A 24,781-nucleotide genomic window follows, 5' to 3' on the forward strand; every position below is an offset into this window, starting at 1 on the left:
GCATGTTTTGAATTCGATGAACTGAATCGATGGCATTACTTAATTAAACCGATTATTTATAGGCTTCGCTTCTGTCAAAAACATATTTTCCGTCGAACCAATTTCCCTTCTGTATCTATCGACGAATCAACGAAACAGTTATCATCACATATTATAATAAGCATTCCGAGGTGGCCGCTACGAATAACAAAAAACTAACGATTGGTTCGTTACGTCGCTGGAAGAAACCATATTCAAGACCAATATACATTTCCTTTAATCATTCCGGAAACAACCGCATGTTCTACTTTCGGCGATTGACCACCGAGACGCTGAAAGTCGAAAATAGCACTTCATAGCGATATACAGAAGCGCTTTGAGATGTTATAGTAGAGAGTGCCTAATGATTGCTGTCCACACTTTCACATGAGAATATGTTGAGCCAGTTTCATGAATTTCGATTCGAAGCCATGGAAATTTTGATGCTGTTGAGTAGAAACTGTTGCTCATCTGGAGTAGATTCAGCTATTGACACCCCATAAACCACCGGAGTGCTAACATAAACAGTCACAAGCTTCTGAAGCTGATCAAAACCGTTCTATGTCATGTGAAAATAGCAAAACACACAACTACAAAAATTTTCTGTGATAATGTCGTATCGGTATTATCATCGCTGCACACCTAATTAACTTGTTTTTCTTCGAAATTCATCCATTGAACGACCAAGCGCTGCACACAGTGACTGGGTCTACTCGATTAGTCTTGCCAGAAAAAATATTACCCACGCTAAGATGAGAAACCATCAAAGTTACGGAGGTAAATAAAGAAAGAAATATTTACGAGAATACATAAGGTCCTTCAAGTGCTGAAGTAAGTAAATTATCTTATCGAACATCATAAATTACACTGCGTCATTAAGTTATTTGTTTATCAAAACGCAAAACAAAACCCATGTGAAGTGATCAACGGTGGAAAGAAGCATGCACGTTTCTCATGAATCGTGAATCCAGTAGCAGTATTAAGCCTGAGAAATATTTGAACTTTACCCTTTGCACAGATGAGATAAAGATAAGAAAGAATTTAATTAAATTTTAGAGAAATCCTTGCTTCAACGCGGATATCGAACTCGTTCATGTATACTTCCCATTTTCAAACTTGATGAAACAAGTGAATCCGAATCGCCTAAACAATTGCAAAGCCGAAAGTCGAACTACTATTATTAAGTCAAAAATAACCTTCGTTACCCTAAATCACAAACCTTTTTGCATCGCAAGCTCAACGTCGTTGCCTTCTGATAAAAAAAATACAATCATCATTATCATCCCATCAGTATTTACCGCCTTTCCGTTTCAGCTTCACGTTCGATGTATCTCGTCACAAGCCCGCAGAAATCTCCTTTGCTGTGGAAACGCTATAATCTGGGCATCCTTTCAATTTTGCTTAAGGATGGGCATCCATATCAAGCCAATCATTAAGCAGCAAAAAAAAGGATTTGCGTTACGCTGTGTTTGGTGTGTTTATTTATTTATTTTTTTAGACTAATTAGAAAACGAAATAGTTTGACTGATAAATTCAAATAACAAAACTATGCCAGAAAAAAAATATTTACAAAAATTTAAATTACAAAGTTTTAGTCATTTCTAAAAATTCATGCGCAGAAACCGCCTGTTTCGAAAAAAAATTACGTGCAACATTACAGTTTTAGCGAAACTTGTGGTAATTCAAGTAGTAGTAAACTATTCCCAAAAATAATTGGAAACTCCACGTGAACTTACAATAAATTTCATAATGCATAGAAATTCAATACGTTGAAGCTCACATGTAACATTGAGATGTGACATGATTAACAAATCTACTAACCAACATAGACTAAGAGCCACGACACTAAAACTCTATCAATGAAAACTATCAATAAATATCGTAAGTTTAAATCCGACTTACAGAAAAGTAACTGTTAAAACTCTTGCTCGATCTACAACGTTTGACTCGAATAGTTTCAAGCCAAGCGAGCGCATTCGGAATGAATTCGAGCGATAAACTCGAAATGAAGGTCGATTCGAAGAGAAGTCCACACTGATTGGAAACCAATTGAATGGAAATGATATACGGCTCGGACTTGGATGGAACTCTAACGGTTGCGCTACTCTTGGTTCGACTAGTTACTAAGCGCTGCTCAATATTCTAGCAAGAAAACAAAAACGAACGCAAGAGAAAACTTTGGCAAGCATCATGATAGCTGGATCGATAATCCAGAACTTTTGCGCTCGGATAAGTCTGCAAGAAGTAGAAAAGTGAAAATTGGTAGATCGAAAGAAAAAGAAAGTTCAACTGCTGAACGTGATACGAATTGAAACTCGAATTGAATTTGTTTTGTTTTTTTTTTTCTGTGAAACCTTAGTCATGAATATTGCAGACTAATACGTACCGGCGCTAGTTAGAAGAGAAAACTAAATTGATGGGACAGCTTGCATGAAGAGTTTTCCCCTTCCATTGCATTGTTACATTTCGTCGACTTCTATTACGATTAAGCGCAGGTTCTGAAACCCCTTGAGCATGAGAACGGAAACATATTGAGATTATAAATTTCGAAATTATGGAAAATACGAAACTTGCAATCGATGCCAATTAAGTTTCTTTCCTTCGACCCTACGCTGACCGGGGAGTGTAGAACAAACACCAGTGGATAGATGAATTTTCATTTCCCGCTCTTTTGCTTTCGTTTTCAATTCATCAGATGATTTAACTTGATTGAAGCATTGCTGACATTTCGTGCTAGTGTAATTTTGCCGCCGCCCTTGTACGTGAACAGTAAACGATTAGTTGGAACTTCGAGAATTTCTCTACTGCTGCGTGAGGATACTTGTGAGTTTTAGAGTGTAGATGTTTATTTATAGCAAATGCCATACTGAACGTAAGACGGTTACTCCTTTTGCAAAATTGTTAGAGTATACAAATGATGCATTGAACGAGTAAGGTTTTGAGCACCTAAAATATTTACTCCGGGTTTTATAGATTGCGCATTTTTTCACCGGAATCCTTCTGTTTGTTTACAATCGTCCAAACAAAAGATCCAAATCTAGGCAAATATTTTCATACCAAAACTATTTTTATGAAATTCCAGTAGCAATTTGGCAAGATAGAGCTCTCTCCCATTCTTGAACCGGCATCATATCCAATATACTGTGCAAGATAAGAAAACACCACACCGTACAAGAATGAAAAGACCCACATTCATTCCCATTTCCTCTCTCGTGCTGCTCAACCTTCTTACACCCAAACTCCAACCAACGTCAACCTTAGCGCAAATTTATGCCAGACCGAACACTGCGTCGTTGATTTGATACTGTGTGTAGGCAGCCACCCACCCACCCATTCCTCCAAACGTTCCTCTATGCGGTTCCTTTTTCCGATGGAAACAACCAACAACTAATGCCATCACTATCGAACGTCTTCTGCACGATCACCCATCAGCCGCCTGCCGCCTCCTTCTGTTCCATTTTAGAAAATATTCACGTTCCATATTACATTTTTTGCTTTTCTCATTCATCTTCCTCCGTGGCAATGGACTTGCCCTTCTGCTGTAGCACTTGGTTGCCCAGTGTCGAAAAAGACTGGTTCGCAGCGCTTTTTGGTGTTGGTAATACTGGATGGTGTGCGTCAGAAATTTCCCCTTGTTCAGTATTGCTCCGGCCATGGCAGCTAGGCTCCGATAGAGCGTTATGTTTACATCGTAAGAGTTTCAACATGTTTACGTAATAGGTACATTCTAGCCCGGTTTTCGGCTGGGTGGGTAAAATGACGCCCGAGAGCATCAGGCATGCACAGAACGGCGCATAGCGAAACCGCACACACAAAGCAGAGAACGTCGCGTGTGAATTTCATCCGAAAATGGGAATACGTCCTCTCGGCTGGATCTAAAGATGGCAGTGAGCGGTGGCATCGGGAGGGAGCTCAAACAGAAGCGATAAAGGGTGTATGGTGCAATTTCGGCTACATTTTGTAACATATACAGTGTTTAGGCCATAGACGGCATAATTTGATTGAAAAATAAATTTCAAATTTTTGTCATATAGAAATACTAATCACATGAAAAAACGAGTCAAAATGCAGACATTACCCTTCACATTGAACACAGATGGATCTGGCACAGTTAGTGGATGGAATTGAACAGCGACGGCTTTTTTGAAAAATATTCAAACTACTTTTGAGTCGATCGAGCACACTACCAAAATTACGGATTAAAAATTAAATGAAATGTGCTGCTTCACCTTTATCTAACGCTCCAACAATTTACACTTTAATAACCAATACACATACACATTTCTCCGCGTCAATGATCGAATATAAAAAATTAAATATTTCATATAATTCGATACTTGAGCAAAATAGAATGGGAAGCATTCGCTTACCAATCTACTCTAGAATAGAGCAAAATGACGACATGTTCACTAGGTGCATATAGAGTCCTACTGTACACCATTTTTTAAGTAACTCAGTCATCAGTTGTGAATAATTTTAAAACATGGACACGAGGAAAGAATTTCTCGACGTGCCTGTTTTGTTTTCATTCTCAAAACTTAGATTTTGCTAGCACTAACAAACATTGCATGTTGAGGTAAAGTTAAATTCATCAGGAACGACCGAAATAAATTTCTTACCTTGCGTAGTAAAACCGCCACTTTCTGTCGCAAAAAAATTAAAGACGACGTACGGTCGAACCGAAAATGAAAAGCTTGAAGACACTTTTCAACATATTCTGAATTCAATTTATAAATTCCCAGCCCACAGATCATTTAAATCATTTGACTTTTGTCGATGAATATAAACTAGTGTCAATAATGAAACGCTTATTAACGAAGGCATGCAAACAAGTGGTCAAAGTAATAATAATATATAGTCTAACTGTTTCAGGCTTACATGTTCCATAAAAGTGCTGATCGTTAGACCATAAAATAAATTATTTGAAGTGGTACTTGAGCAGCTTGTAAACAAAACGTGAACACACTGAAGTCAGGAATCAACCGAGTCCATCTGACGAATTTAAACAGACTATCCATTGTGCAATCGTTGGTTGCCTGGTAGCCATATGTTATCATATTACAATCCGTTTCGCAACAGCGGATTGCGAAACCGGCGCAGCATGCAACGTAATGCAAAACCTAAGTTTCACACATCTTTATATCTTCTGCAGTTCGAAAGAAAAAACCACCGCATAATATGTATTTTATTGTTACAAGGTGAATTCTAAAAATACCGATTGAGATTTGTTCGATCCTTCATCACGGCATAATTTACCATTTCAGTGCATATCGTTTTCAGCGCCCGCCACAAGGAAGCAACAGTCAACATTTCCGTACACTTTTATGTGTTTTGGCTCTTTCACTGACAGCAGACACACGTAAATGTCGCGTGCTTCCGCTCGTGCTACCATTCCTACCGAGTTACATCGCACTATAAAAGGGCTTTATTTTTCAGACCAAATCGGATCGCAATCCCTGTAGTCTGCTCGTGAGAAGTTCATAAAAGTCTCCCCACATACAAATAAGATCAACTCCTAATCTTTCGACCAGTGGACGACTACTGACACTTGCAGGATAATTTTAAACGACTTTTTATGACATCGTGTCTCGCCATCTTCAACCGCCGTAACGTTATTGCCGGTTCTTACAGGACTACTGCAGCTGATGGTCAAAGTGTGAATATTTCCGTACACAAAAAACGCTCTTGACCCGGTCAGGGATACGACCGGTAATAAAACGATATTCACAAATTATGACGATTTAATCGGCCGGTTGATGGGCCACTTGGTGGCATTCTTACACTGATAGATTGTAAAATTTTTATGATCTGTTAATTTGTAATTTGTCTGCTTGCTCACGTGACACTAGATTAATTGGTTCACAAAAAACGAACACGATTCAGAAGAAAAATACGTCAAGGTAATCGGCATTTATTGCTAAGAAGTATAATTCGAAACTAAAGTAAACAGTATCTCGAATTTCTGTTGAGCAACTGTAGGATACGAAACGGACTGACTGCTTTTACGATTTCTCAGCTCGGTAACGCAAAATATAAATTTAACAGTATTAAGAGCGACTTAGCTGAGCACAGTTCTTCATCTCGACAGAAAACCATACCAAAGCTTGAACATTGGAGATCATTTCTAACAAAACAGTTTATGGCACTGAAAGTGAAACCCTTTTACGTTCGCTTTCTTTTGGACCGTTCGCTTTGCAATGGAAAAAAATCAACAAATATTAGCTTTACTCCTTTTTTATTGCACCAATTCATATTTATCCCTGGCAGGAATACTCCGCGGGTGCCAGAAAGGAAACCCACAGACGCTTTTTTTTTTCGAGAATCAGATCGGCATGCCAATACATCCAGTTGACAAAAAACGAAACAGAAAGGGGTATACATTTTCGTGTGCCTGTGACGACCATGCCAGACTTTGAACAAAGGAAATTTATGAAATTGATTTATGCCACCGCCCTAAATTGACGGTAAGAGAAGCCTGATGTGTTTGTTTGTCGTTGGAAAATGTCAGCATGCGCAACTTTCGATATGGAGTTCAAAGGAAGGGATCCCGTTATATGTCTGGATTTCTATGGAAAACGAATGTGTTCATGCAATGGAAGAAATTAGCCAGGAAGTATAGCAGAGTGAGACTTTAGGTGAATTGCAGCAACTTTCACTTGAGACGGTGACGATTGAAATCGATGGCTGTATGAATTGGTCAACGAAGAGAGCTCATTGAGGTTTTTTGAGTATTTTTTGAAGTGTGGTACAGATATGTATGAACTGTAAAATTTTCCAGCAAGGATATGCCACAACTTCACTTAAATAATCTTCTTGAGAGCTTCGATTTTATTTTTCCTCTTATTTTCTGTCGTTCTAGTTCCGCCGCTGTTGTTGTGCCAATCACCGACGTCCGGTGGGGGGGGGGACACAGAGCCGTAGCTACTCCGTTTTGCGTGGAGGGGCAGAGAATTTTTTGTACTTATACGTTTTTTGGAGAGAAAGCAGTTTAAAATCGTTATGTGCTTGAAAAAAAGTATCTTTACGCGTCCAATGGAGTGCCCGGGTACTCACAAATTAAAATTCTTATAAGTTTTGCAGTTTTCCTCATATTTCGATAGTTTTAGCACCAAAAGATTCACAAGCTCATCTCTTTTCAAATCAGCTTTAGTGGTGTCCCGTAAGAATTTTCTTATTCCCGAAAATCTGGTTTGCCGGGTATATATTCCAAAATAAAACAAACTGTGAATGTGCGTATCGTTGAAAGGAATCAGAAATAAAAACTTTATAATTTCTGCCTTACAATGACGAACCCGCGATTCGACCGATTCATTTTTCTTTAAACATATGATCAAACCAGCAAGCGAAGCAATGCAAGGTCGAGTGATAGAATACAATGATTCTATGACACTTAATAAAGCCATTTACACAACGATCAAAAAACTATGAACCCCTTAGCTACGGGCCTTGGGAGGCAACTCCACTAACTTACGACCCGTTGATTAATGGACGGCTTTACTTTCTCATGCGTAATCCCTGAAATTTTCCGGTGTCGGCTAGGACTAACTACGCTAGGCCCCCGAGAGCTTCGATTTAATTGCAGCATTTTCGGATTATTTCCCTAATAAAAGTTTTTTTCCGTTTTTCTTTTTTTAACAAGAAACATCTATAATTCTTAAGGGGGGATCCTACTCTGGAAAGTCAAAAATGATTAATTTTCGTGATTTTTTTCCGGGTGTTCGGAGTAAAATGTTCGGGTATTTTGGCTATTGATAAAGGTATTATAGAAGATGTATTTTGCTTATCGTAAATGCAAATATAGTGAGTATTACGCTGGCAGCTCGTGAATGTTCTCTCCAGATGAGTACCTAACTAGTGGTAAGTATTTCTCAGCATCTACTGAACCGATATGGCTGAGATTTTATTCAGGTATGCCTGAATAGATTATCTAACTTGTTACATAGCCGTTTTAAAAAATTCCAAAAAATGTCAAAATGGCGGCCATTTTAGTAAAAAAACAGTTTTTTCCTCATGAGAAATCACCATTGAAAAAATCATAAAACATTGAAAAATTTAGATATTGAAAAACGGCTATGCAACATTTTATATGGATTTGATATCTTAAAAAAATTAGCCGAATCGGTTCAGTAGACGCCGGGAAAAACTTGGTTTCGAAAAAAACGCTGCTACTAGCGTAATACTTACTATATTTGTACCCACGACAAGTAAAATACATTATCAAATATACCTTCAACACTTCACATTACACTTCATCTAACCCTAGACATCGGAAAAAAATTCACGAAAAATTATTATTTCTTAAATTTCCAGAGTAGGGTTCCCCCTTAATAAAGATGATGTTTGTTTTAAAATTGCATTTTGAGGTGGTTTAGTCTGCACGATTTTGAAATAAATCCCTGAGACAGTACAACTCGGATGTACATTTTAACATGGTAAAAGCATTTTGCTAAACACAATCTCTTAGAATAATAACCGAATTCTATTTTCCACAATCAGACGCAATCAGAAGGGCGATTTTCGAATCTTTGTAATGATTTCATTTTAGTTTGTTTCCGATTACCGAATAATAACCGACAACTATAACGGTTGTTCGAGACATCTCATATTATAATTCAATTTTCTATTTGATGGAGTGTTAACAAATCAAAGCTTGTTTTGTTATCTGTTATCTGAAAATATTGTTCGGTAACGTAAAATGCACCTACAATGGAAGCATTTATTCGTCATACCAGGAAAACAATTAATCCTCACCTACTACAAGAAGACTCCATCCAGCGTCATGTTGAGCTAATGTTTCTTACCCCAAAAAGGCCAGTCATCAAAAATAAAACGAAACACACTGCGAGGTACAAAAAGCATTTCGACATTACATTAAACTACTTCTGCTGTTGCCGGTGCTAGGGCCATGGAGGGAAGCCGAAACTGTGCACATCCATTAGAGCTAACGAAACTAATTCCTCCAATAGAATAGAAGTTTTTTGTTTGCTTGAGAGCTGTTCGCCGAGAAAATTCTTCACCAAATGTATGAATTATTCTCTTTATTAGGGTACCTCCAAATTATGTTGTTGAAAAAATTGTTTAAAATTCCAAAACGAATGAAAATGCCCGTTTTCAAAGGCAGCGAAGCGAGCAGGCAGACATTGACTGTGACCGAAACTCTTAGCGAATGTGCGAAGAAAATTTACATTGAAAATCAACTGACAAACAAAATGTTTGGACAACAATCAGAAGTATGGCCCGAGACATGTGAACATCCGGACTTCTTTTATTTTGATAGAACTTGTTTAAAATCAGCACAAACAAGACAAAAGAAAAGCCTAATGATAGGTAATTTAAAATAAAATAAAATCTTTTACTGGTTTATATATAATAAACCAAACAGATTGGTGGATATGAAAATAATATGATTGGCTTAAATCAGCTACGCCCTAGAATTAGTTAGAACAAATCTATCGTTTACTGATATCGTGTTCAACATACGATGTGTTCGACAAATACAAAAACATTCCAATTTTTCCGCCAACATAATATGAACTCGGTAACAATATGATCTCGACGAGCGTGTCTATTCCGTTTTTTTTATACATTTCGGTTTTTCTGGTTCCAACCGGGTCGGACAAAAATCCCACAAGCCTTTAGGATGGCATACCCGGATTTACCCTTAAATGAAAATTTTAATAATTCAAGCAAAATACCACATCCGCGTCCAAGGAAGGCAGCTCCGATTTTGCATTTTCAAATAAAAGGATAAGTAGGGCCAGAGAAAAAAAAAAGATATGAATAGTAAATTGGCCCCCGAAATGTTTTCTGGTAACGAGAAAAACAACACCCGTTCGTTCGCCGCCCCATAGTTTGTTGATGCCAAGCTTTTGCCAGGCAGCATCGATCTGCGCTCTGCTGTTTTTCCCCACCAGGCAATCTTTCATTTTCTCTAGTGGTAATCTCCTGGGATAAACCTTTTCGTCTTGTACATAGCTGGAACCATTTTTACCCCAAAGAGCTACTATATTTTCCGCTTTTTTCAATTTCAAACCTCGTTCCCATTCTATTGTGTTTTGCAACTTTGCACCAAAACAAATTTAATTAAGGAACGTTTTGTCACTTCAGAAAGAAATTTGACAAGCACTATCAGTAGCATGAAAACCCCGGTATCAGTTTTTCAGATTAGTTACCTTTACCAATTTTCCCCAAGTCATCCGCAGTGTATGTTGCAACTATCATTTTCTGCGCACTCCGTTGTGCTCTGTAGCTGATCAACCTTCATCTACATCAGCCACCCCCACGTGTTTCCAACTCGCAAAAGATGATGGAAAAAGCACGATAACATCAGGTGACTATCCTTCTTCGCAGTTTGAGCGCTGCGGAGAAGAGAAGATTCGCAGTTTCATCAATTTTTTATAGTCCCAAAACAAAAACGGCTCATGAGTCTCTACTGAGGCAACGCGATACGTTGTTTGCCCGTCACATCGACATCTACACCAACCTGGCGGTTACCCTGCTGAGCCTGCCGAAAAGCAGAGCAATGTACCGAAACACTTTAAATGAGCAAAGAGAAGCGGAGCGAAAATTCGTTTATATAAAAAGGATAACCGAGAATTATATTCTACGCTGGAGTGAGTGCAGTTTAATTTTCTTTCTGTGGTAGAAAACTTGTTCCATGCTAGCAAAGAAAACCATTTCCAGAAACCGAAGCAGAGAGGGATTTAGTTTCAGTTACCTTGGAAGTTTTGAATATTTCAACGTAATAGGGTAACCTGCACAAGTGATGTTGCTACTACACGAAAAAAAGCGAAGCTTATCACAAGAGCTTGTTGTAGTCACCCTAAGAAACTTGCGTGAGTCTTTAGTTTGTTTCCACTAAAAGTTTTCCGTCATTACTTCAAATGCGAAGGCACCGCAGGCAAAATTCATTCAGTGTACTTCATTGTCTTCTGTATGCCGAGAACTTCATTAGCTCCGCTAGCTAGTTTATGTTAATTTAAGCTCCGTGATGTGTCAAAAATAATCTTAACAGTGTCTGACAAACTGAAACAGCAACTTAAAGGTGTACCAATGTAGAATTTTTAATTCGAAATTTTGAATAGAAATGTTTTAATTTTTAATAATACAACATAACATATATGAGTAGTAATGTGTCCAATGAAAACTGAGACATTGAATTTTGACGTGGCCAGGAAAAATGTCTAACCAAATTATGGTTGTATGATATCTTGAAATTTGAAAATTAGATCACATACTCCAACTGTCCCAAGTGGTTCACGCATAGCTTTAAAATTATCGTTTTTATCCTCCGAAGATTACCTGAAAGCTGATACGTAGAACCGTTTTCAATCTATGAAGATGGAAATCTCTACCCAGTTAGTTGACTATATTATTTTGATGTTTCTATTCCTACGAGATTTTCATAAGCTATTTTTAGTAACTTTATTCCTATTGTCGATACTATGAATTCGCGAAGAACAGTCAAATATTTGAGCTTGCTTCACAGCAGATTTGTACCCAAAATCTGTGTACAAATGCTTTTGTAAACGTACTTTTATTTATGACTTTACCCATAGTTGCTCGGGATAAAAAGTCAAAACTGAAAATCATTTCTTATATTTTGCTGCACAGGTAGCCATCTTAGATTTCAAAATTGCGTCTAGGGTCAATGGCCGGCCTCTAGGTATGATCTCAGTTCCAGAAGTACACTTTAAGGTGACAATAACTGTTAAAACATTCTCGAATTAGAAAAACCGAACGTATACAGTTTGTTTATTGGCCCAAAATGACCTGTGCAAAATTTCAACTCGACCGGACATGATTTAGGGGTGCCTTAAAGCGCACAAAGTTGTGATTTTTTGACTCTCAAAAATCGGAATCTGCCAAATGACTTAAAAGTACATTAAACGTCGAGATCTGGTGTTATCTCAAAAAAACAAATGTTTGGCCGAAAATCAACTTTCTGGGACTTAACCGTTTTTTGGGGAACAGAAAGCCTAATATTGGATTTTTAGAATCGTCTTTTAAAATGACTCACAACTCACTCCCAACCTCATATAAATTATTCTAATGTTTATTCGGCATCTCGAACTAAATTTTCAAGGGTAGTTCAAAAAGCAATTAAAATACTTTTTTGTTATTGAACAGGAAAAAACCATGTTGGCAGGAAACTAATCTCTTTAACATTTCGTTGCTCGCGTCTTAACTAGCAATATCTATATTCCAAACATATAAAAATGCAGTCCAGCCTGTCTGTCTGTCTGACCCATATAGACTTGGTAACTACAAAACCGATCGACGTGAAAATTTGTATGTATGGGTTTTTGAGGCCCGAAAAGGTTCTTATGATGGTTTGAGACCTCTCCCTTATCTGGAAGGGAGAGGTCCCATACAAATGAAACGAAAATTTCGCACTACTTAAGAAATAATTTAGTAAATGAAACCAAATTTGGCAGGTGGAGGTTTTTGGGAGCAAGAAATATTTCTGTGATAAATTAGAACCCCTTCCTATTCTGGAAAGGAGGGGGCCATACAAATGAAACACAATATTCTGCATAACTCAAAAACTAATCAAACAAATGGAGCCAAATTTGGCGTGTGAATGTTTTTAGAGCAGAAAATTATGTTAGTGATGATTTGACACCCTTCCCTTCTCTGGAAAGGAGGGAACCATACAAATGAAACACAAATTTCTGCATAACTCAAGAAATAATCAAGTGAATAAAACCAAATTTGGCATGTGGATATTTTTTTAGGGTAAAAGCAAAGCCTTGGTGCTACATCCCGTATCGGAACTTGATCTTTTATTTATTTAACACGGAGCCAACTGTTTAATATATAGGACAATTGCGGGGCTAGCGCTACGATTCTGCTGACACCAACAGTCTTTCCCGGGCCGGGACTCGAACCTACGACGACTGGCTTGTATCACACAAATAGAACCAAATTTAGTTCGTTAAAGTTTTGGCAGCAAGAACTGTTTATGTGGTAGTTTAACACCCATCTCTCCTCTGGAAGGGAAGGCTCTCATACAAATGAAACACAAATTTCTGCGATACCTACTGGAGAACTAATCGAACAAACAGAACCGAAATTGGCGTGTGGATGTCTTTAGGAGCAAAAATTATTCTGTGGCAGTTTGATACTCTTCTCTCCACTGGGAGGGAGGGGCCCATTAGAGTGCCAATGAAAATGGTCATTTTGAGAAACCCTGTACAAAATGTTCACCTGCCCGAAAAACACCCAAAGCGGTTGAGTTTTGGCCTTTAAAAATCCAAAAATTAACCCAACGGAGCGAAGTGCATCAAATTTCGGTTTTTGAGATTTTTTCTGGTTCCAGATGACTCCAAAATGCATGAAACGTCCAGATCTGGTATTATCTGAAGAAATAATTCTCGATTTTGGTGATTTTTCGAGTTTTTCATGGTCGAACTTCGATCGGTTTGCGCCACCCCGTTTTTAGTCCGATTGAGCTAAAATTTTGCTAGGGTATTTTTTCGGGTGGATGAGCATTTTGTGTAGGGTTTTTTCTTTAAATTTTCTGGTAACTTTTTTCCCATATAAGTGATTGGCACCCCAGAGCCCATACAAATGAAACGCGGCGCCGGTCCGTTAATCAACGGGTCGTAAGTTAGGGTCCTGGGTGGAGTCGCCTCTTCGGGCGTCGGTTATTGGCACAGCAACAGTGTCGGAACTAAACCGACGGAAAACAAGCAAGAATAAAAAAAATTACATCGAAAATGATGTACAGTAGCCAAATATCGAGTACAGATGCTATTTTTGAATCCAAGATTGAAACATCTGGTTATTTCTTGAATCAGAAAAATGCCCAGATACCGGAAATAGACACCACATGCCATTTTGAAATCCAAAAGTGTTAAAATACCGCCTAATATGGGTATTTCCGGAATCGCAATGGTGCACAGAAGCTAAAAATCTAACCTCACCTCAAACATCAGTTTGAATTCTAAGATGGCGACTTCCGATTTTTAAAAACAGCCCAAAATGACCAGTTTTCAGCTTATTTAAGTATTTTGGAACCAGAATGATACACAAAAGTAGAAAATCGACCACAGACACCATTTTTAATTCTAAAATGGAGACTTTCGGTGTTAAATACCATCCAATATCCAAACCTAGAATGACGCAGAGGCCAGGAATTGACTCCACATATCTGAAATGACGATTTCCGGTTTCTGCAAAACAGCCGAAAGTAATCGAATACCACCCGATATGGGTATTTTCGTAATCGAGATGATGCATCGAACGGACACCATTTTGAATTCTAAAAATAGTAATTTCCGGTTTCTGGAAAATATTGCCAACGATTTGTCTTTTGAGTTTGAACGTATCCAATAACTGATTCGTCATGCATTTGCAGACTATGAGCAAATCGGAAGGTTAATCTTTGGATGTTTGATATTATCCAAATTAAGAAAAACGACAAAGTTTGCCGGTTCAGCTAGTAACCTATATAGTAACCAATTTCATACATGTAAACTGTGTCAAACATTTTCATTTAGAAATGAATGAGAAATTCACAATTCGATTGCTCCTTTTCAATTAAATGTCCAAACATTCTTTCCGCACCTCCTTATAGAAAAATATTGTACTAAAATAGCATGTTTCATATGCCAAACAAGAAAAAAACTTTCCCAAAGAAAATATTTGTAATTTAATTTTATTTTAATATGACAAAACTTCATGTTTTTCGTTATTACTACCACACTAACGCAAACTGATAGATCCATCCTTGTGGTACATCATAGTACATGAGCCATTTTCTTCCTCACCCACTACAAATTTCATTTTAGTTGTTTGTGGACCCCCTAGTAAAAATAAATGAACCACTCAAACGAAAATCAAGTTCAAAATGCCTAATAAACAATAATTTACATGTGGTTTTGAGCAAGTTGCGAGTCATTTTAAAAAAGAATTCTAAAATATTCCGCATTAGGCTCTCTGTTACCCGAAAAGTTTCTAAGTCCCAGAAAATCGATTTTCGGTCAAAAATTTTTCTTTTTCGAGATAACAACAGATCTCGACGTTTTATGTATTTTTAATCCATTTTACATCAAAAAACAATTTTTGATTTTCCCTATTTTTTTTCGAATTGCCTTGGTAGATTTTAGAGGGTCAAAAAATCACAACTTTGAGCACTCATGTCATGATTGAGCTGAAATTTTGCAAAGATGTTTTTTGAGTCAATGAACAAAATGTAAATGATCGGTTTTCGAAATTGGACATGGTGCCACCCTAGTTCACATATTGGGTGGTATTAGGCCATTGCAGGCTGTTTCCAAGAAACCCGAGTAATACTTTGTCACTACCAGAACCTTCTCGTTACGGCTCTTCTGAATTACTTTTTTTTTATTATTACTTTATTAAGGTGGCTGAATGCGTGAACTCAGCTTATCGTAGAACAACATTTTTTTTTCAATCTGATTTGAATATTGAGAAAACAACCTGTACGAAAATTGTGGAAATGTTGTTTCAAGAAATCCGCATTTGAAACTACTAAGAATGCTTTACTGCTATATAAAATAAAGAAAACTATTCTAAAGCCTGCTATCATTCCTTCTTAAAAGATAGGGTTGTTGTTCAGCTGTGTTATTATAAATTGTAAATTTATGGAATAATTACGTTTTAGCTGCTGATGCTGTTCCTCATTCCAATCGCCAACAGTGGCAAGCTTCTGCGTCATCAATTACAAAATATTAGCGCATTTGAATATGCAAATCTACTGGCTGATAAGTCAGGTTCGATCTGATATTCTTCTGCAGGAGAATCACGTTTTCATAACATTGAGCCGGCCCGAAACATAGATAAATGAAGATATGTCGAAATGTACGACAATGTGACATCGTCGCCTTCATATGTACGAACTCCTTCTGTCATGTTACGTTAGCAATGGCACCTAGTAAAACAATAGAAATTTCAATTATCGTATGCTTTTTGACAAAGAGTGCAAAACCTGGTCGTGTTCGACTGTGTATGTCAATCTGCACGGTATTCTCATGTCAATTCACAAAAATAGCAAACAGAATGTAATAAACTACTTGAGAAGAAATGTTTTATTCCCCCGACTACCACGAAAGGAAATTACTACACCCTCAGACAATCTACACGGGAAAATTTCTTCCTTTTCCCACACATGAATCTTTCGCTCTAATTAAAATAAACCAACCTTTGCTGAGCGGCAATCTACTAACCCGGATCAGATACAAAAGATAACGTTGTTCGGCCCAGGAAGCTTACTATCTGAGTAAATTTTCATTAGAAGCACGCACCACAATGTCTTCAATTTGAATGTATGACTGCCTCAGCCCCTCGACCTAGACAAAGTACTAATAGGAGAAAACAAACCAAAGGCATCAGCAGAGGGGTGACTGCATGTAATTACGGTCATCCACTTAAAAGAAGGCTCAACCTTTGTCTAGATGATTTTTGTGATTGGATAGAGCATTGCGAGCAGACAAGAAATATCACTCGGTTACACCTTCGTCGTGAAAAACAATCTTCATGCAGAAAATAATCGACTCGTACCGAAATCATCCGTTCATGGTCGTTATTCCCCGACTAAGGTTGATCGCACGTCACCAAATGATAACATGGCAGTCGCATAAAGCAAAGACAGAAATATTTTACGAGTTTATGATTGCGTATTGATTCAATTTTCCTGCGTTCGACCATAATTTTCCGTAGCCTGTAACGGTCAAACAACAAAAATCAATTATTGGTGACTTTTTCTTTACTGCTACATAACTTATTACTCCCCGGCTGGATTGTTCCAAGATCTAATAGTTGATAATTGAATTAATACTTTCCATCTTACCTTCTTTCGCACATAGTACATAAATTGTTCTATCCACCGAAACGAAGCTCGACTACAGAGTTCGAAGGCAATTACCGCCTCAACAGCAGCGGCACCTGTCTGTAGCAATAATAGAACACGAACTTGCTCTGCTTCTAAATTGGAAAATTATTCTGCCATTTCCCTCTCAATGATGCAACACTAACCGAGCCGGGCAGAATAGCCAACAGAATCAAGTGCGCCAGAGGTAGGTGTAACCCATCCAGCAACACATTTCGAGAGGCCATTCTTCTAACTCCCTCTGCCGTTAGTTTTGGACAACACGGTCGGCAATTCCAAAAAGAGCGCACCCTCGTACCGGCTGATGATTATTTTCTGGAGAGTGTGTCTTGCATATTAACGGCCAAAGTATTCGCCGCGGACCGAAAGGACGGGTGAGATCTATTATTTAATATATCGGGTATCATTTCGGTACGAAATTGTTTTAATCAATTCAAACTAACTTCCCGCCACACACAACCGAACCTCGCTTGGCTCAGGAAACCGCCTACAAGCAAAAAGGGTGCCTTAATCCAGTGAACGCGTTAACGAACCCCACATAAACAGGATGGAAATTAAGGGTTAATCACTTGCTACTCGCAAAACACGGAAATACATTAGAAAGTGTAAACTCTGCAAACACACCAGTGTTCTCTGGAGTGTAAAAATCTTAAAATATGATAGTGGAGTGAAGTAAAAGTTTGATGTACCAATCAATGCATACATTTCAAATTAGCCTTAACAGCTATTCACTATTTACACAGCAGTAGGAAAAATTAAATGATGGTTCATTGAGAATATTCTTCTTTCATTTTACGGTCAATTTTTCAAGAATTGTTTATTTTCGTCATTTGATTACAAATTTTGAAAGAAAATATATCCTTCTATAGCATGCAAAGTACGCTCGTTAGGCCCCGAATATCAGCGACGATTCCGAGGCTGCGTCTTGCGTCCTAGTATACTACAAATGAGCTATTTTCCGGAATGAAGATAGAGCACAACCCAAAAACAACGACTTTCATTATTTGTACAAACAGTCTTTGCGTCACATGAACAGCAACCTATACAAAGAAGGATACGGTGTGTACTCATCATCTATATCACGATTGGGCGACGACATGAAGCACACAAATGATGATGACTTTTGGTGACATCGTCATGTCATACTCAGACGCTCTGCTCAAATGTTCCGTTTTTTTTTTTATTCCAACAATATCTGATATACCATTTGAGCGCTTGTGCAGCATAGAGTGAAATCATCAACAAACTGAGGCTATCTTCAACATTTTTGGGACTTTTTTCTAGTAAATGTGATCTGTTCTTTGGATTGCCTTGTCAGCGTTTTGAATTAACGGACAGTATGCAGTAGGTTTATTAATGAAAAATTTATACTCTAGTTAGGAAGCATCATGACATTCTCTAGTTGATAATACGTCTACTAGATGAGATGAATTCTGTATATATTTTAATGAATACACTGGGAATGAAAATTTGCGCCAGACGTTTTGCAAAAACAAAATACACAGTTTGAGTTCCCACCGAGAGTCATGAAAACATACAAAGCATAACAAAATCTGTAACGCCAGAGGAACACTAAATTATGATAAGACTGCATGCTATTTTCAGCAATACAAGCACGCACATGTCTCCTCGACAATTTCGTACCTCTATGCTTACGAGGTACGGCAATATGCGAGCGACCATTTTTTCAGTCGGTGCAAATGCCCGTCTCCCTTCGTTTATATTTCCACAACCAACAGTGAATGCTACTACTGCATTCCCTGTGGCGAAATTTGAATTTTTAGTCTAACTTTGGCTGCAGCATGTGGCCTAATAAATAGAACTGCAGAAGGGGCATGAGAAGCTGTTACGCAAAAAGGGAAACCTACTCTTGAAAATGTCGTTCAATCGTGCGGTTATGTGATGTTCTCATCACCGTATAAATGGGAGAGATTCAGTCAAAATATAACATCTTTTTAGCCTACGTTAACGATATTTGGGAAGATACATGAACATCGGTGGATCTTAGTTTTGAGCTTAAAAATAGCCTCTTCATTATTTTTTAAAGAGAATGATAGGTATTCATATTACATACTGTTAGTGTCAACATTTATAACAAACCAAAACTGTATTATGATTCTTGTCAGAAAGAGCATAGTTCTTCTAAAAAATGCTTTGTGTTAAAAACAATTTACCAAAAACTACTATTTTGACAATTGAAACCTAGAATCTAGAAGAAAGCCGAAAATATCAAAAATACTATTCTACTTACCGTCTAAGACGAAGATCGACAAGATTTAGCTGCTTCTCATTTGAGTAGGTACATTAAAAATGAAATGCTGCCACTTACTTGAACTTCGTTACTAGGACTGATCGCCAATCATGGAGAACACGATCTAGCTAAGGTGAAACTCCATTTTCCTGTTCCAAGATCGGACGCGGTTTTCAACCAACGCCGTACGTACATGAGTAAATTTGAGTAAAATCGATTTGTTTCAGTAGAAAATTCAATGTTTTGTAACTAATTCTGTTGGCGTTTTCTAGCCAAGCTTGTTGGGTGATTGCGTTAACAAGGTAATCAATTTTCCATCGCTCACGTATCGACTAATTAAATTTAGAGCATACCCTGCGCCGTTGACAACCAGTGGAAATTTGTGCGCAATGAAAGAATCTGGCTAGCAATGTAACTTTAGTTTCTGATGACGCTGGTCATAAAAGAGGAAATAGGGCTCGCTATGAGCGTGATTCGAGAGGAATAATCTACTTACATTCTTGTAGGCATTAGTTTTCGTCAAATAACTTGTTATGATACATATACTGAATAATTCTAAAGAACAAAAAGCTAAAAAAAGAAGTATTGCCATGAACAGTAAATAATTTTATGTACAATATAATAGACATGCAATTAATGAACCCATTCGCTAATCTCGAAGACAATTTACTGAACTCAGTCTCATAAACTACAACAACCGTCGGCGAATTACCTAGAAATGCCGCCGGAAGTATTACCCCTCAACATTAGAACATAACTCAAACTTCCTACTCAAACACGTGCGAATTCCTACCTTAATCACAGCACAACGGCATCCTATGACGATATCCACATATCACTGGAGATGATCTGAAACGATAAAAAACGATAGAACAAATCAATCACATTTTCGTCGATCTGTGCCTAATCCTCCATTATCCAACGATATTATCAAGCTCACGGTCACCATTCCATACAACACACTGCACACACGTGATCCATTTTTCAGATCAAGCAAATCGTCTTATCTCGATGCAAAAAATAAACGAAAATAGATATCAGCAAACGGAAAACTACGCGAGTAGAAAAATTCAATCAGCTTAAGTAGCAAACGCCATGGAATTCCTCAGCTAGTGAGTGATCCCCAAAGGCAAACCACCAGCCGTTAACAGAAGGTCCAAAACGGAGCACCGAACAAACGTATTCACGGTGGTTTTTGCTAAGATTAACGTTTTCTCTCGTTGCTCTAAATGGTTTCATCGATATTTTCCCCCAACGTGAATGTGTTGAACCGTGCTCGAATCCAATACTCACAAAATGTTGTTCTCTCTTTTCCCGGTTCCATCCTGACGATGTATTAGTAGACCATCATGGCTTCCGCGTACCACCACAGACTCGTGTGAAGCTTTTTTTCTTCGTTTGTATGCTCGAAAGCTTTACCGAGTAAACTTAACTGCGAATAATGCTTCGAGGGGCGCTCGAATGTTATAGATTCTTTTTGTTCTTTCAAATTAAACTGGAATTAATCTAGAGCTTGTTTTGTTCAATTTCAAATGCACTGATAATTGAATAAAATGAAACGCACTTCAATAAAATTTTTATTACACTAAAAAATGTTGTTTTTACCCTTCGTCAGAATACACTTGCCAAATAACATTTTTCGGAATTGTAAGCTAACGATAAAAAGGCACTTTATTCCAATTAAACATATAAATGTAGATTGAAAAATGTAAAGAAATGTTAAGTGTGGTAAGAGGGTCTTCCAAAGTGCATAATGTTGTTAGTTTAGTACAGTACAGACCAAATTTCTACACTATCGAGTATTGATTATTAAGCGCGCACAAAATTAAACAAGAATTGACAACTGATTTCAATGATAAGCAGTATGAGCACGGAAAAATCGGAAAAAAGACAAATAATTACTTCGTGAGGCTTATAACTGCTTCGTAGAAGATTTCTGTATTGATAATAGTATAGATATGTTTACCACATAGGTTTTGCCCTAAAGCTCAAACTAGAAAAAATGAAAGATGAGAGCTTTTTAACCGTTCCTGTGAAATTGAATGTTCCTAGTAAGGAAAAATTTTTAGAGACTTAAATGAGTTTTCCCATAAGCTAACGTAGAAGCGATGAACCCGGCGAGCAATTACTTTGCGGCTTTTTGACGCACTTCTGCACGCACTAGGGGCTCCAAAATGTATGGTAATGGTTAAAAAGCTGTGACTTTTCTATGGCAACTTTTTTGAGTTATAGAGCAGTTTTTTCTGCTGGTGTCGATCAGTGTAACTTTTATTTTTATTTGCTAAAATAAACTAATCTGCGAAAGTAATTATTCCAATATACTTACATCTTATGTAGAACGTGGTTGATCGAATGGAATTAATAAATTAAATTACATAATGTTAGCGTAAGAAAGAAATCCTATTGCAGCCAAAGATTGAATTTTCGTATCTAGACATTTTAAACTGAACTACTGGAGTGTATGACATCTGTGGCGATTCAGAAATTTTTCCCATATTTGTAGATATTAAGTACCACATTCATATAACTTTTTCTACCCATATCTTAATCAGTCTTGAAACTTTAGAAAACATTGAAAGTTTGTGTTTCTGGTAGAAAATAAACTAAACTAGATGTAGAGAATTGGCAATGTTTCTGTTAAATACTACTACAAAAAGTTTCGTAGTACAATTAAGGTGAAACGGTATCGAAACCACAGACGGCCGATTTCGAGCTACCACTTCGAATTTTCAGAAACACAAGACTCGGAAATTAATAATGCGTTTCTCTATATTTGCTTCACCACAGCAAACATGAAATAGCGTTTTCACAAGTGACGCTTTAAATATTAAAGAGTCTTGTGCTTCTGAAAATTCGAAGTCGGCCATTTGTGGATTCAATGTCGTTTATCCTTAAATGCAAACGTTGGCTTTTCCTAATATTAAATTTTATCATACTATGGCGCTCAATAAGAAACCTGTTTATAAACTAAACTTTCGCCTAATTAGTCGAATATAGGTCTGCAACCCTAACTAATGGATTCAATCTAACATTTCGTTTTTCGCATTACTTTTAGCAAGCCAAACCAATAAGATCGAAAAATTTCCCATTGGCGCAAATGGAACGTTTAATTATAGAAATTTCGCAATCTTATTGGAAATTTCCGCAACAATCACCTGAAACTAATTCTTATTATTGTATGTAAAATATACATGTACATTTTTATTTATAAACTATACATAAAATACACAAACCATCAGTAAATCAGGGAACGTTAAAAAATTTTAAATAAGTGAGTACCAAATTTTTTTTCCAAAATCTTAATTATTCACAAGTAACTGCAATATTGATCGAAACAAAGCTTGATTTAGTTTGAGGTGAATTAGTTTGAGGTTTTAAAAGAAGGAAGCTTGACGTTTCGTTGGACCCCTTGCGATTATGAGTAATAAAAGGTGTTATGTTTTTACGATTTTTTGGCTGGTTTTGGGCGATTTATGATTTATACATTCTAACAAATTGCTGAACCTTTGGAAATGCAATATCTCATATCAAAAGTAAAATTTTCAGAAAAGATAATTCCACGAGAAGCAAAAATAAACTATATCGCGTGTCGTTGTACCGTTTTTATAACTTCGAAAAACGATAAGCAATGTTCTGGTTTTAACTACTCGAATAGATAACAAATTTGGCGTTGACGTCACTACACAAAACTGTATACAATTTCTTCAAAAAACTGCCAACCAAATATAAAAGAAATGAAATCCAACTAGACAAACATGTCAAGGTATTTCCACACTCTAGCAGCCACGTTCCTATGTGATATATGAAACCATGTTTATTTTTACGTGTTCAAGCTGTCACATTACTTTCTCATTTAAATCACTTTAGCATACGTGAGGTTGGACAGTTTAGCTACAGAAATGAGCTGATTAAAAAAAAAAGGTCTACTACCACCACCACAGCATCAAACCGGTTGCCATGACACTAGCTATCCGGTCCTAGCTTGTTTACGCACACAAACCCGTGAATCGAAACCAACATGGCTGACCGCACTGGTTGTCATATACCGCATAGCCATTATCTGCTGTTCTGCTTCAGCTACTGCCTTGTTGGATGGCACGTAGATACGATAGGAACACGTTGTGCGCCTGCTCGGTGCCATTACCCCTCGCATAAACCAACAAGATCAGCATTTTACTATGTGTACATAATCCATCGAGTTTGTGTGTGTGAGTAGAAAAGAATATGCGGCTACGTCGCCGTGTTTCCTCTGCTTTCTGGATTGCAGTGCACCACTGTACAGATTTTTGCCTTTTCTATCTATGCCAGCAGCTAAATTTAGACAAAAAAAATTCGATCAATATTTTCCGGGACTCTTGATACTATCTCGAGTACCCAAATTTATAATATTCTTTTCGGCTCCATTGAAACTGTGAGCTACCAAAAAAAAGCAGCCGTTCTATGTTCTTCCATGTGGCGGCTTTTTAGACGATTCAAGTGAGAGCAAATCAATCAGGATATGGATAGCGGCAAATCAAGCCCAAGACTCGTAAATACTTCAATTTCCGGTTTTATGACAAAACTGCGAGGAAAAGCTGTTTAATCATTCATTCACGCCATTACCGAGAGCGTAAGTACACAAACACTTCTGGGGCTATGAATAAAATAAATGTGGCTACAAGACTGGAATCCGAAATTTTCCTCCTTCCCCACTTTGTCAGATCTGATTTGAATGCGCTTGTACAACGTTGGTAACACGTAAATAGCTCGTAAAATATAAACTATCATGTTAGTCGGTTGTATACCAGTTCACTCTTACCACATTTGAATATCGAACTACAGCTAGCTTCCAATAAGAGAACCAGATCCCGCCGGGAACGGACTTCTGACGCAATGGAAATTTCAAAGTGAATTCACAATTTTAAGCACAAAGCACAACACACACAATCCCTTCGTACTTTCGCGATCAACTATTTTCTCGGTACACACACCTTTTACTTGGTAGCCCGGCTACTGCAGCGATCGCGCTCTCGATCGTGTCGCAAAACAATGTGGCGATGCAAAATCAAAAAGAAGACACTCCGATCAATTATAAGGCGACGGATGATTTGGTAAGTATGGTTTGCTGTCGTGACATGAACTCATTGATGTGTAAATACCCCAACACGGTTCCTGACTCTTTTTTGACACGTGATTCTTATCCGAACTGGGTAAAAAGGCGCACCCGAATACGACTCGAAGATTGATGGAAGTTGCCCGCTCCAAAGGAGGTTGATAACTTGATTGTCGATAGTACGGAAACGATGGTCTACTACTTTGAGAATTGTTTTCCCGTTCGTCATCTTTTCGCCATGACACGCGATAATGCCATCAAGTTGTTTGCGTTGTTGTTTAATTTGTTATAATGGAATGCAAGTTGTGGCAGACAAGCAAAAGCAACAATACTTAGTCAGAATGAAAAACTCTGTTCTAACTAGGACAAACCTTTTTTGGATCAATTAAAAATACCTCATCTTGCTACAATACCCTCTTTTGTAATGAAATCCTGACCTAACAAACAATTTACGGGGAATGTGGGGAATGAGTTCGAGTCAAACAAATAATTGTCAAGCTTCTTTAAACTACTTACCACGCCTTGCCACCGTGAATATTTTATTCAAGCGTAAGCTTGCTTTGCT

At 37.6% G+C, this 24,781-nt stretch overlaps 1 long non-coding RNA gene across 1 annotated transcript in view; it reads right to left on the bottom strand.

The window, feature by feature from the left end:
* LOC129733950 (uncharacterized) overlaps positions 1-24,781 on the bottom strand; it is a 155,491-nt gene that overhangs the window by 87,087 nt on the left and 43,623 nt on the right. Inside the window, exon 2 of the long non-coding RNA XR_008729745.1 lies at positions 19,918-19,973. This is a non-coding gene — a long non-coding RNA (uncharacterized LOC129733950). The remainder of the gene's footprint in view (positions 1-19,917; positions 19,974-24,781) is intronic.

Source organism: Wyeomyia smithii, chromosome 1 (assembly GCF_029784165.1).
Source record: "Wyeomyia smithii strain HCP4-BCI-WySm-NY-G18 chromosome 1, ASM2978416v1, whole genome shotgun sequence".
Taxonomy (NCBI): Eukaryota; Metazoa; Arthropoda; class Insecta; order Diptera; family Culicidae; genus Wyeomyia; species Wyeomyia smithii.